At 44.7% G+C, this 11666-nt stretch overlaps 1 long non-coding RNA gene across 1 annotated transcript; it reads right to left on the bottom strand.

Moving 5' to 3' along the window:
* Nucleotides 1-2016: 2016 nt before the first annotated feature.
* LOC134100209 (uncharacterized) lies at nucleotides 2017-9693 on the bottom strand. The gene is made up of 3 exons (XR_009941231.1): nucleotides 9552-9693; nucleotides 4681-4778; nucleotides 2017-2297 (listed from the first exon to the last, which is right to left on the bottom strand). It is a non-coding gene; the product is annotated as an uncharacterized LOC134100209 (long non-coding RNA).
* Between the last annotated feature and the right edge of the window lie 1973 nt (nucleotides 9694-11666).

Below are 11666 nucleotides of genomic sequence, written 5' to 3'. Positions count from 1 at the left end.
AACTGGCAGGGAGATACACGAGCTGCACGAACACTTGAAAAATGATTGCACCTGCGATTCAAGACAGCATCCATGCTGACTTGCTCCTGGAGGCGTGGTAGCCCCTCTCCCTAGGCACTTCACTCGACTCAAAATTCGTTTCGGATGGTACTCAATGTGGCGGACACTCGTGTGAACGCGCAAACAAAGTGGAAGTGTGTAGGACTAGGGCTTAGGGGCACGTTTCGGAAAGGGCCGTTGTCTAGGGTTCCCCTGGTGTAGCGGTCTTTTCTGTTCTCACTGTTCTTTCCCTTTTGCCCATAAATATAAAGTTGAATATATACTATTTTAACATCAGAGAACACAGCACAATACTCAATTCATCCATTCTGTGTGAGACTGTGTGTGTGTGTGTGTGTGTGTGTGTGTGTGTGTGTGTGTGTGTGTGTGTATGTGCATGTTTGCAGTGTGTGTGTGAATGAGAGAGATAGAGTGAGAGAGAAAGAACATATGCTCACCCCGGGAGCAGAGGAAGTGTGTGTGTCTGTCTGTACATTTCTCAGGTTTCCAGTTCCCATGTACAGCATTCTTCTGCAGCACAGCGCATTTTTTCTGACCATTTCCATTTGAGTTCTGTGTCGCGTCTCCAGCTGAGCTCATGAGGAGGTCCACATTAGACCACACCCACGGGTGTGTGCGGTCACTCCTCCTCAGGCCAATCCAGATGCTTCTTCCTTGCCCCGCCCCCGCAGCCTCTGCCACTGCAGTGAAGGCCGTCTGCTCCTCCTGGTTCAGGATGCTGGCCAGATCTCCCCCTGTCTCCCTGCACGTCTCTTCAGCATCGTCCCAGTCCATCTTCTCCTCCATGTACTGGAACACCTTCACACTCAACCCAGAGTCACTGTACACTGGAGACAAGAACACACACCTTAACACTTTCACCACATCACTCACTTACACACACACACACACACTAACACTCACACTAGCAATTACTCACACACACAGACACACACACACACTCATGCACTAAGAGGCATGCTTGCATGCTCACACTATTGTGTATTCCCTACAGGAAACACAAAGCACACGACAGGGCAAGCGCAGACAAGGCCCGCAGACCATCACAATATAAAGACACAACACTGCACTGCACAACACGACACTCTCGTCCCAATTCCTCCTGTCATCCCCATCACTCTGCTCTGTTTGAGCCCCTCAAGTCATGCTGGACACAATGTTGGTTAGTTTAAAACACCCTCTGCTCTGGCCCCGGCAGTGGCGCAACTGGCTGGGGCACCTGCACCGTACGCTGGCGACCCGGGTTCGATTCCCGCCCCGTGGTCCTTTCCAGATCCCACCCCGACTCTCTCCCACTCACTTCCTGTCATTCTCTCTACTGTCCTGTCCAAATAAAGGCATAAAAAGCCCAAAAAATAATCTTAAAAAAAAAAAAAAAAAAAAAAAACACCCTCTGCTCTGACAACACTGACATGGTCTAGTATGATGTCTTTGGCAGCAGCTGTTGTGCATTTAAATTCAGTGTTTTAGAATGCCACTGTCGAGCATGAATGGCCAAGTGATTTGTGTGAATGGGTCACGTGATCTGTGTGAATGGGTCATGTGATCTGTGTGAATGGGTCATGTGATACAGTATGTGTTGGGGTACGGTATGGACACACATCTGCAGCTGAATACAAAATCATGTGTGATTTGTGTTGTTGATATGGAGCTGAATATGAATTCATGTGGATGTAGCCTCACACTCACACACTGTACACACTCACATACTGTACACACTCATATTCTGTAACTGTACACATACACATACTGTACAAACACACACACACACACACACACACACACACACACACACACACCCACACTCAGATACTGTACACACACACACACACTCCCATACTGCTCCACTCTCTGCTGTCTCCACACAACACAAACAGCAAAAGTGGCAGCGTCTCACTCACCATACTGGCACATGGAGGAATGTTTTTTATCACATTCTGTTTTTGTTGTGTGCCACTTTCCTGAATAGTAGAAGACACACCCATATGTTTCACCATGTGCTTCACTAATCCAGTTATAAAACATGTCGACCCATCTCCAGGCGTTGTGTGGGTCCTCTCGGTGAAGTCCGATCCATGGGCTTTCTGTGGCGCCCCCCAGTGCCTGTAGGGCGTTCTGCAGCTGCTCTCTGGACTGGATGACGGCGAGGTCAGAGTGGATCAGACTGCAGTGACGCTGAGCTTCCTCCCAGCTAACAGACTCCTGCACCAGGGTGTAGGTCCTATTGGGAGAGATGACTACACACACACACACACACACACACACACACACACATACACATATGCACACATATATATACACTATATTGCCAAATGTATTCACTCACCTCACTGACCTCACATATGAACTTCGGTCACATTCCAGTCCACCCTTTGCTGCTCTTCTGAGAAGACTTTCCACAAGGTTTAGGAGTGTGTTTCTGTTTTTTTTTTACCATTCTTTCAGAAGCGCATTTGTGAGGTCACACACTGATGTTGGACAAGGCGATTGGCACTCAGTATCCACTAATTCATCCCAATGGTGTTCTATTGGGTTGAGGTCAGGACTTTATGCAGGCCAGTGAAGTTCATCCATACCAAACTCTGTCATCCTTGCCTTTATGGACCTTGCTTTGTGCACTGGTGCACAGTCATGTTGGAACAGGAAGTGGCCATCCCCAAACTTCCCACAAAGTTGGGAGCACGGAATTGTCCAAAATCTCTTGGTTAATGCTGAAGTATTCAGAGTTCCTTTCACTGGACCTAAGGAACCAAGCCCAGAGCCATATCTACCGCTCTGACCAAGCCCAGCTAGGGGATGACTTCTTCCTGTTCCAACATGACTGTGCACCAGTGCACAAAGCAAGGTCCATAAAGGATGACAGAGTTAAAAGCATGGATGACAGAGTCTTGACCTCAACCCAATAGAACACCTTTGGGATGAATTAGAGTGGATACTGAGAGCCAGTCTCATCGTCCAACATCAGTGTGTGACCTCACAAATGTGCTTCTGAAAGAATGGTCAATACATCCCATAAATAATTACAATTTCAATTTAATTTCACTTATGGAGCGCCAAAACATTACACATGTCTCATGGCGCTTTGCAGAGTGTTAAACATTCAAATAATAATCCCATAAAGGGTGGACCGACGTCGTCATAAACCCTATGGATTAAGGATAGGATGTGACTAAAGTTCATTTGTGAGTCAAGACAGGTGAGTGAATACTTTTGGCACACACACACACACATACTGTACTTATCTGTAACTGTAGACTTCTTGTTTCTACACTTGTCAGATTAAAAGAGCCAGTCTCATGAATTTCACTGTTGGGTTTACCCATAAAAGACAGATTAAAGAGACCCTATGCAACTTTTTCATAGTCATAAAATCACTTAGAAATCATTGTTTTGCTTGACTGACCAGTTTTATCGAAAACAGTAATATTTCCTCCCGCCCCCAGTGTCCCTATCCGCTATTGCAACCTTGCAACTTGTCCAGGAGGCGATCGCTCCTTGTTTACATCTGGAAGTCTGAAACGTGTAAGGAACCAGAAGAACCACGCTTGCAATTTATAAATATATATATAGCCTATATATGTATAAATATACACGCTAAAGCTGTAGGGGAAGCTCTGCAGAGAAATATGCAAGCATAAAACGAGCGAAAACGAAAACCGAAACCGGAGATGAAATCGCCAATCCTGCATAGTTTCTCTTTATGAGCCGACTAAATATTAAAGGGCTGAGAACCAAAGGGGCGTAAGTGACATTTTGGCATCACCTGAAAGCTCTTGATGAGCTCTTTTTAACTGACAAAATTATAGAAGTAAAATATTTATAAATATAACGTTATTGAACAAAAACCAAAGGTCTTTAACTGTGAACATATAGAAGCAGTTCAATTTGTTTTGGCTCTCCTGTGAAGTTGGTGAAATGTCACTTACGCCCCTTTGGTTCTCAGCCCTCGTATTGTTTGTTGTTCATTAATAGCCATCAAGTCTGGTGTGTGTGTGATAGTGCCTAGTCTAGCTCAGCTCTGTCTCTTATGTTTTACACTTATATTATGTCCTTATATAACACTATACTGTAGATCTAGACCATAGGCATGTTAACACAGATGTAACAGTACAGCACAATAGATCAAGTCTATTGCATACCTGTAGTCTACGTGTGGAGTCATTTAACAACACTGGATCGGTAAACAGTAACTGACTCCCAAAAATAAAGGTGAATTTATATTGTAGGCTATGCTTTCTATTTGAGGAACATGGTGACTTCCAGGTCATGCCACTTGTAAGTTAACAAAACCTTTGAAGGAATGTGAGAGCTCGTCTTGGTATATGATTTGTCCATTTTCATTCGGAAAATGAAAAAAAAAATGACTGTGAAAAATCTGTGTTTTTCATTTTGGTTTTAGAAGCAGATATAGATTTGGTTTCTTTATTGTTTCTTTATTGTTTTAAATGGAAAAACAAATGAATGAATCATTCACAGACCCAAGAGCTACAGAGGATTCATTGTATTTGTACTGATGTGCTTTTGTCCAGACTAATAAAACTATGGTGCCTTTGGGTCAATTTACAACAAACTGTTCTTACCTGTACCAGAACAGTTCCTCAGGGAGAACCATGTTCTTACCTGTACCAGAAAAGTTCCTTAAGGAGAACCCTGATGTTTGTAGAGAGGCATTAACAGAAAAGTGCTGGGTGGAGTCTCTGGTCATTAGAGTGCAGCTACTGTGGAAAAAAGGCAACTGTCAACACCATCACAACATAACATGTGTCAGTCAATACCATCACAACATAACATGTGTCAATCAATACCATCACAACACTAGAAAAGCACTCCGAGAGCACAGCTACCTCCGCCTGCATTGTTCTTCCTAGGTTGTCATACATACCTAAACTATTCAGATCGCCACCACGTGGCCATACCATGCCATTACACCCCTAAGCAAAACACAAACGGCTCTGGAATCCCGACGGAATTACGGATCACTCCCAAAATGTAATCGTTTCTTCCTTGGGTCATGTCTGACCTTCCCTGAAAATCTCATCGAAATCCATCCATGACTTTTTGAGTTATCTTGCTAACAAACAGACAGACAGACAAACAAACAGACAGACAAACAAACAAACGCCGGTCCCGAAACATATACCTCCTTGGCGGAGGTAAATACAAAATAACATGTGTCAGTCAAAACCATCACAACATACCATGTGTCAGTCAATACCATCACAACATAACATGTGTCAGTCAACGCCATCACACATTTTTTTGTGTGTGTGAGCCAAATTTCCATGAAGGATTCCCAGGAGACTGAAAGGTTACAAGTCTACAGGGCCTGAAAATCCATCAAGGGAAAAATAAGTGCTTGGTAGAGGGAACACAGGGTCCCCGCATTGATAGTTACTTCTTAAGAAGTGTATCAAGTCAGTCGGTTGAAGTTCAGTGACAGAAAGTAACCCACAGTTCGCAGGACATCAGCACCCCTGTTGTTGAGGAAGGTTTGAGCACTGAGGCAGAAAGAGAGACCAGGCAGCCAAGGAGGGAGAAGATTAATGGTCATAGACTTGGGGTTAGGTGGCCAGGTGCAGCAGATGGTAGACTATGGGAAGATGTTAATAGTGATCTTGTCAGCATCCTGGGGCAGCTTAAGGGGACAGCTGAAAGTAAATTAGAGAAAATGGGAGACATTATCTACAGCTATGGTAAGGAAAGATTTGGGATTATTGAGAAAAGGGCAAAACGGCAACAGGAGGTAGTCAAATCTAGGTGCCAGATAGAGATAGATAAACTCATTTGGAGAGGAGGCAGCTCAAGAAGCAGTGGAGAAAAGCTACAGTTGTTGAGAAGGAAAGTATTGACTGTCTACAGGCAGATGTGAGGGGGCGGTTGGCAGTGCTAAGAAGAGCAGAAAATATTAGGAAGAACAGGAAAAAGAAATCACGAGCTCGACTAGCATTCTATAAAGACCCATTTAAATTTGTTAAGTCATTATTTGTAATGCAGGAAAGTGGTAGCCTTTTGGAACCTAAGCAGAAACTTCAGGAGTACTTAGAGGGGGTGTACAAAGACAGGGAGAGGTTCAGAGAGATGGTGCTTCCCGCTGATATCCCACCTATTGGTGATTTAAGTAGCCAGTGTGATGACAGTCCACCAAGGTGGAAGGAGGTGCAAGAAGTGATTAAGCATGCAAGGGCCTCTTCAGCCCCGGGACCTAATGGAGTGCCCTACCGGCTGTATAAGAGTGCACCAGGTGTTTTGAGATTTCTATGGCAATTAATGAAAGTAGTTTGGAAAAAGCAGTGTATTCCTAAGGCTTGGTGTAGGGCTGGGGGAATATTTATTCCCAAAGAAAAGGATGCAGTGGAGATTAATCAATTTAGACCAATTAGCTTACTGAATGTTGAAGGGAAGGTTTTCTTTAGTGTTGTGGCACGTAGGCTGACAAGTTATCTTGAAAGGAATAAGCTAATTGATACCTCGGTGCAAAAGGCTGGAATCCCTGGCTTCTAGGGGTGCTTAGAGCATACCAGCATGATTTGGCACCACATTCAGTTAGCGAAGCGTGAGAGAGAGAGACCTGCATGTTGTGTTCTTGGATTTGGCTAATGCTTTTGGATCAGTACCGCATAGTCTGTTGTGGGAGGCCTTTGACTACTTTAGAATCCCAGGTAGCATTAAAAGCCTAGTGAAAGCATACTGTCTGGATATTCAACTATGTTTTACTACATCTGAGTACACTACAGGGTGGCAGCAGCTTGAGATAGGAATTATGGCGGGATGTACCATTTCCCCACTTGCTTTTACAATGGCAATGGAGGTCATTAGTAGGGCATCAAAATGGGTAGTGGGTGGGGAGCGATTGCAGGGAGGGCTACGCCTCCCCCAGTTAGGGCTTTCATGGACGACATGACAACTATGACGTCTACCGTCCCATGCACCAACAGGTTATTGGATAAGCTAAATAGCAATCTGCAGTGGGCTAGAATGAAGGTGAAGCCTAGTAAGTCTAGGAGTCTCTCAATTGTCAAAGGGAAGGTAGTAGATAAGAAGTTTGTTATAGATAAGGAGGTGATGCCCACAGAGTTATGGATAAGCCAGTGAAGAGTTTGGGAAGGTGGTATGATGCAAGCCTTAATGATATGGTACAGGTTGAAGAATTAAGACAGGACACTAGGCAAGGTATTACAAAAATTGACAAGTCAGGACTGCCAGGTAAGCTTAAGTTGTGGTGTCTGCAGTTTGGTTTATTGCCCCGGCTAATGTGGCCATTGACAGTCTATGAAGTTCATCTGTCAAAGGTTGAAAGGTTAGAAAAAATGATGAACTCCTTTGTCAGAAAATGGCTCGGAGTGCCTCGCTGCTTAAGCAGTGTTGCCTTGTACGGGAAGGGCATTGTAGAGTTGCCAATATCTAGTCTGACAGAAGAATTTAAGTGTGCTAAGGCTAGATTGGAAATGACTCTTTCTCAGTCTAAGGACCCAGTGGTGAGGAAAGTTGCACCTACAGTTAAGGCAGGGAGGAAGTGGAACCCAGAGCAGGCAGCTAAGCAAGCTCAATCAGCATTGAGGCATAGAGACATAATGGGTCATGTGCAGCATGGGCGGGGGGGTCTAGGTTTAGACATAAGTAAACCTTTGTGGAGCAAGGCTTCTGCAAGAGAAAGGAGGAAAACGGTAGTGGAGGAAATGCATAGGCAGGAGGAGACTGTTATATGTACCAAGGCAGTATCGCAGGCAAGACAAGGGTAGTGGGTAAACTGGGAAGAGGTGGAAAAAAAGCAGATTAGATGGAAAGATCTATGGGGCATGGAAGCTGGCAGGATTAGATTTATGCTAGGTGCTACATATGATGTGCTCCCATCTCCCAAGAACTTAAGTCAATGGTTTGGTGAGGATGATAAATGTACACTTTGTTCGTGTGTGGGCAGCCTCCACCATATCCTATCAGGGTGCAAGGTAAGTCTCACCCAGGGGCGCTATACATGGCGTCACAACCAAGTACTGAAATGCTTAGCAGCAGAAATTGAGGATAAGCGGAGAGAAGTTAATTAATTAGTAGCAAGTAAAGATGTTAAAGGTATACTATGCAGGATTAGCGATTTCATCGCCGGTTTTGCTTTCACTTTACATTTTCGCTCGTTTTATGCTTTCATATTTCTCTGCAGAGCTTCCCCTACAGCTTTAGCGTGTATATTTGACAGAACTTCTCAATCGGTCAGTCTGCCGTGCCTTTTCATGAAACTTTACATGACACTTCCTGGAGTAGAGCATGGGTGCGTGCCTGGTGTCTCCTGAAGTTGCAAGTGTGGTTCTACCGCTACAGACCACTAGAGCGGCCAAAAAATACACTGTTCGACCGGTAATGACTCATTTAATCATATATAACAGTATGGAACAAATTGATTAACTGAAAAACGTTGCATAGTATACCTTTAAGCAAATTAACTTTGTACGTCAGGGGGGTCAACCTCGTTCCACGAAGGCCAGGTGTAAAACCGGCTCTTTGGTAAATGGAGCCAATGAGTTAAAGAGAGCAAAATACACTGAAATAGCAGAGGAGGCAGCCTAGCGAGGTTGGAGTGTGAGATTAAGGCCTATTGAAATTGGTGCACGAGGGTTTGTGGCCAGATCTGCTATTGGCTTGCTGTCTGAGTTGGGCATTCGTGGACGAAGTCTAAGGCAAGTGGTTAGTAGCATGTCTTTTGCAGCAGAACGAGCAAGTGAATGGTTGTGGGTGAGGAGAAGCTCTCCTTCCTGGGGTAAGGTAAGCTAGCTGGCTTATTTGTTCTGTGTTTGAGACACTCAGTCCACACTCAAAGGGATAAGCCAACCTAACCAACCTAGACCATGCCTAGGTTAGTAAAGAGTATTTGGATATTTTGTGACGAGGTGGTAGCATGTATGGCGCAAGCTAAGATAAGCTAGCTGGTTTGTTGCAATGTGGTAGTATGGTGGCAGCATGGAGGGGGGTGTCTCCAGGACGCTGGTTTCACTGTTAAGCCTTCATGAGTGTCGTGGGCCTAACTTAACGAAACATCGGTGAATGAGGGTGCCCACTTGATAACTCCAATGACATGCTGTATATCGTATACTGCTGTGGGAGTTGCCATTTGTCTTGTGTTTGTGACCATTGGTTGACAGATTGGTGGTTAGCCTGCTTCTTTAAGTTAATTTTGGACAGGGGCTTCTTAATATGTTTTTGCCTTGGATTTTGGCACAAGGTTATTTTAACATCTAATCCTGTGTATTAATGTAATGCATTTGTTCCTGGTTTGGTTCTTTTCTCCTAGCTTTTCTTAGAGCCTGCACCAACGGGGCATAAACACTCGCTAGTGAAGCCTATTTGTTGGTGATTCTATGTTGTCTGGTTTGGTTTGTTGGTATTTATTGGTAGAAGATCCATCATGAGTGTGAGGGGGGGTGGCTGGGAGTTTGTGACCGCAGATACCACTGTTGAGCCTTCTGGAGGTGTTGTGGGCCTAATTTATTAAGATTGGTTACCTTGTTTTGTCCTCTGTGGGTTGCGGCTCCAGGTAAGAGAAGAACTGGCAGCTGGCATGGAGAGTGCAGGCCAGTTGGCATTGCCTGGCACTGGAGGTGGACAACGTCTGGAGGATCTCACCCACAAATGCCACCCCGTTCTGGAGGTCACCAGCACAACCATCTGTACACACACACACACACACAGATGCATATTGTCCATACACTGTACATACCCAACACATGCCAGAAACACATCTCAGACTCTTTTCCCGGCTCAGACAGATCAGTGTTACTAGATTGGACTTCTTTTGACTTTGTTGGGTGGGGAAAATAAGCTTTAGGCGGGCAAATACAATTTTGAGTTAAATGGTTCTCAAAATTGTTGTTGGGGCGTTTTTTTTTTAACTGAAGTTTTTGAGCATCGGAAATCACTCAACCTAATCTGGCGACACTGGTGAAGATGTGTCTACATACATGTGCATTTTACACACATTCTGGTTATGATGGTGATTCTTAGCTAGATGAGAGACTGATCAGTAGAAAGTAGTTGTGGTTTGTGTGTATGAGAGGGTGTGTATCCACTTGTGTCTGTCTTTGTGTGTGTGTGTGTGTGTGTGTAAGACTGGCCTGAGGGAATCTTCACACTAAAGAGCGTCTTGGCATCATCAGTGCTGCAGTAGTAGGGGCCTCCATCCTCTTCTTGCACAGACTCTATGTGCAGCTGGGCTCGTCCTGACGCCACCTGGCAGCCCGTGGTGTTCCTACAGCCCCCCAGGCAGTCTGACAGGCAAGAGAGGGTCACAGTGCCCCCTGCTGGGAGAGTGATGTACAGAGGACACCTCCGGTGCACAGTGGCAAGGGGTGGTGATGATCCATCAGACTCTATTCATACATAGACAAGACAAGGGACAGGAAGGAAGATACGAGCTGTGAAGGGTGGGTGAAGCAGCAATAATATGGCTGCAGTTCTCCTCAGTGATTCTTCAGTAAAATGCCAATGATCCTATTAGCAAGTCATGTAGTCTTTCTGAAATAACACATGCCCTTTTCACACTGAAAGCCGACACATTGGCCGTGAGATGGAGCAGGCAATTTGCAGCTTCACTTAAACTAGCACTCCAAGAGAGCAGACCTCCGCCAAGCACCTCCTGGATCCAGAATGTGATCCGGATCACTCCTTAAATGTAATTGTTTATTTACTGAGTCATTTCAGACCTTTCCTGAAAATGTAATCGAAATCCATCGATAACTTTTTCAGTTATCTTGCGAACAAACAGACGAACAAACAAACAAACAAACCCCAATGAAAACATAACCTCCTTAGTGGAGGTGATAAGCCATACATGTATTTACGTTGCAATGTTGAGTTCTATGTTACCAGTGTTGTATTGTTGTAGTAAGTGGTAGCTGTGTGTGATGTACCTGAACAGATGACTCCAGCATCTTCATGATGCCAACAGCTATGTTCCCCAAACCCTCTAAATGGGCAGCTCTGTAGTGTCTTTTCTTTTCCTTTGCATTCAACATCATCCATCCAGATTCGCCCTGACCCACGTCCGAAGTAAGGATTGAAGTAGTACCAAGGTTTGGTGACCGCCTCCACAGGTTCTCCACAGCCCAGCTGTCTGCACACGACCTTAGCATCCTTCATGTCCCAGTTATCATCACACACGGTGCCCCACTGTCCATCATGGAACACCTCCACTCTGCCTGAGCAGTGCCCTCCGTTCACCACACGCACATCAACAGCGCCACCTGCAGACACACAACAGCAACAACAATATATATCGTCAACAACAGATGTCACATGGTCAGCCAGGAGAGGTATCACATGACCAGCTGGAACAGCCATCATGTTTATCAGCATTCAGAGAGACTATTTACAGCAGTGTTCAGAGAACTGAGAGATGTAGGGGCCAGTAGTAGGGTCGACTACTGCAATGGGCTTTTACAGGCCTTATCAAAAAGACTATCAAGCCAGGTGGTACAAAATGCAGCAGTGAGGGTTATTACAAAAACTAGCACTGGTTTCCAATAACGTAAAAATGGCCAATAAGATTTTAAAAATGAAAGTAATTAAAGAACATAATGTAATAAATGGGCAATAACGTAATTACATTTCTGAACATATTA

This window comes from Sardina pilchardus, chromosome 13, assembly GCF_963854185.1.
Source record: "Sardina pilchardus chromosome 13, fSarPil1.1, whole genome shotgun sequence".
NCBI classification, from domain to species: Eukaryota; Metazoa; Chordata; class Actinopteri; order Clupeiformes; family Clupeidae; genus Sardina; species Sardina pilchardus.
The sequence above is the reverse complement of the archived record's forward strand: the minus strand, read 5'-3'. Positions and strand labels throughout refer to the sequence as shown.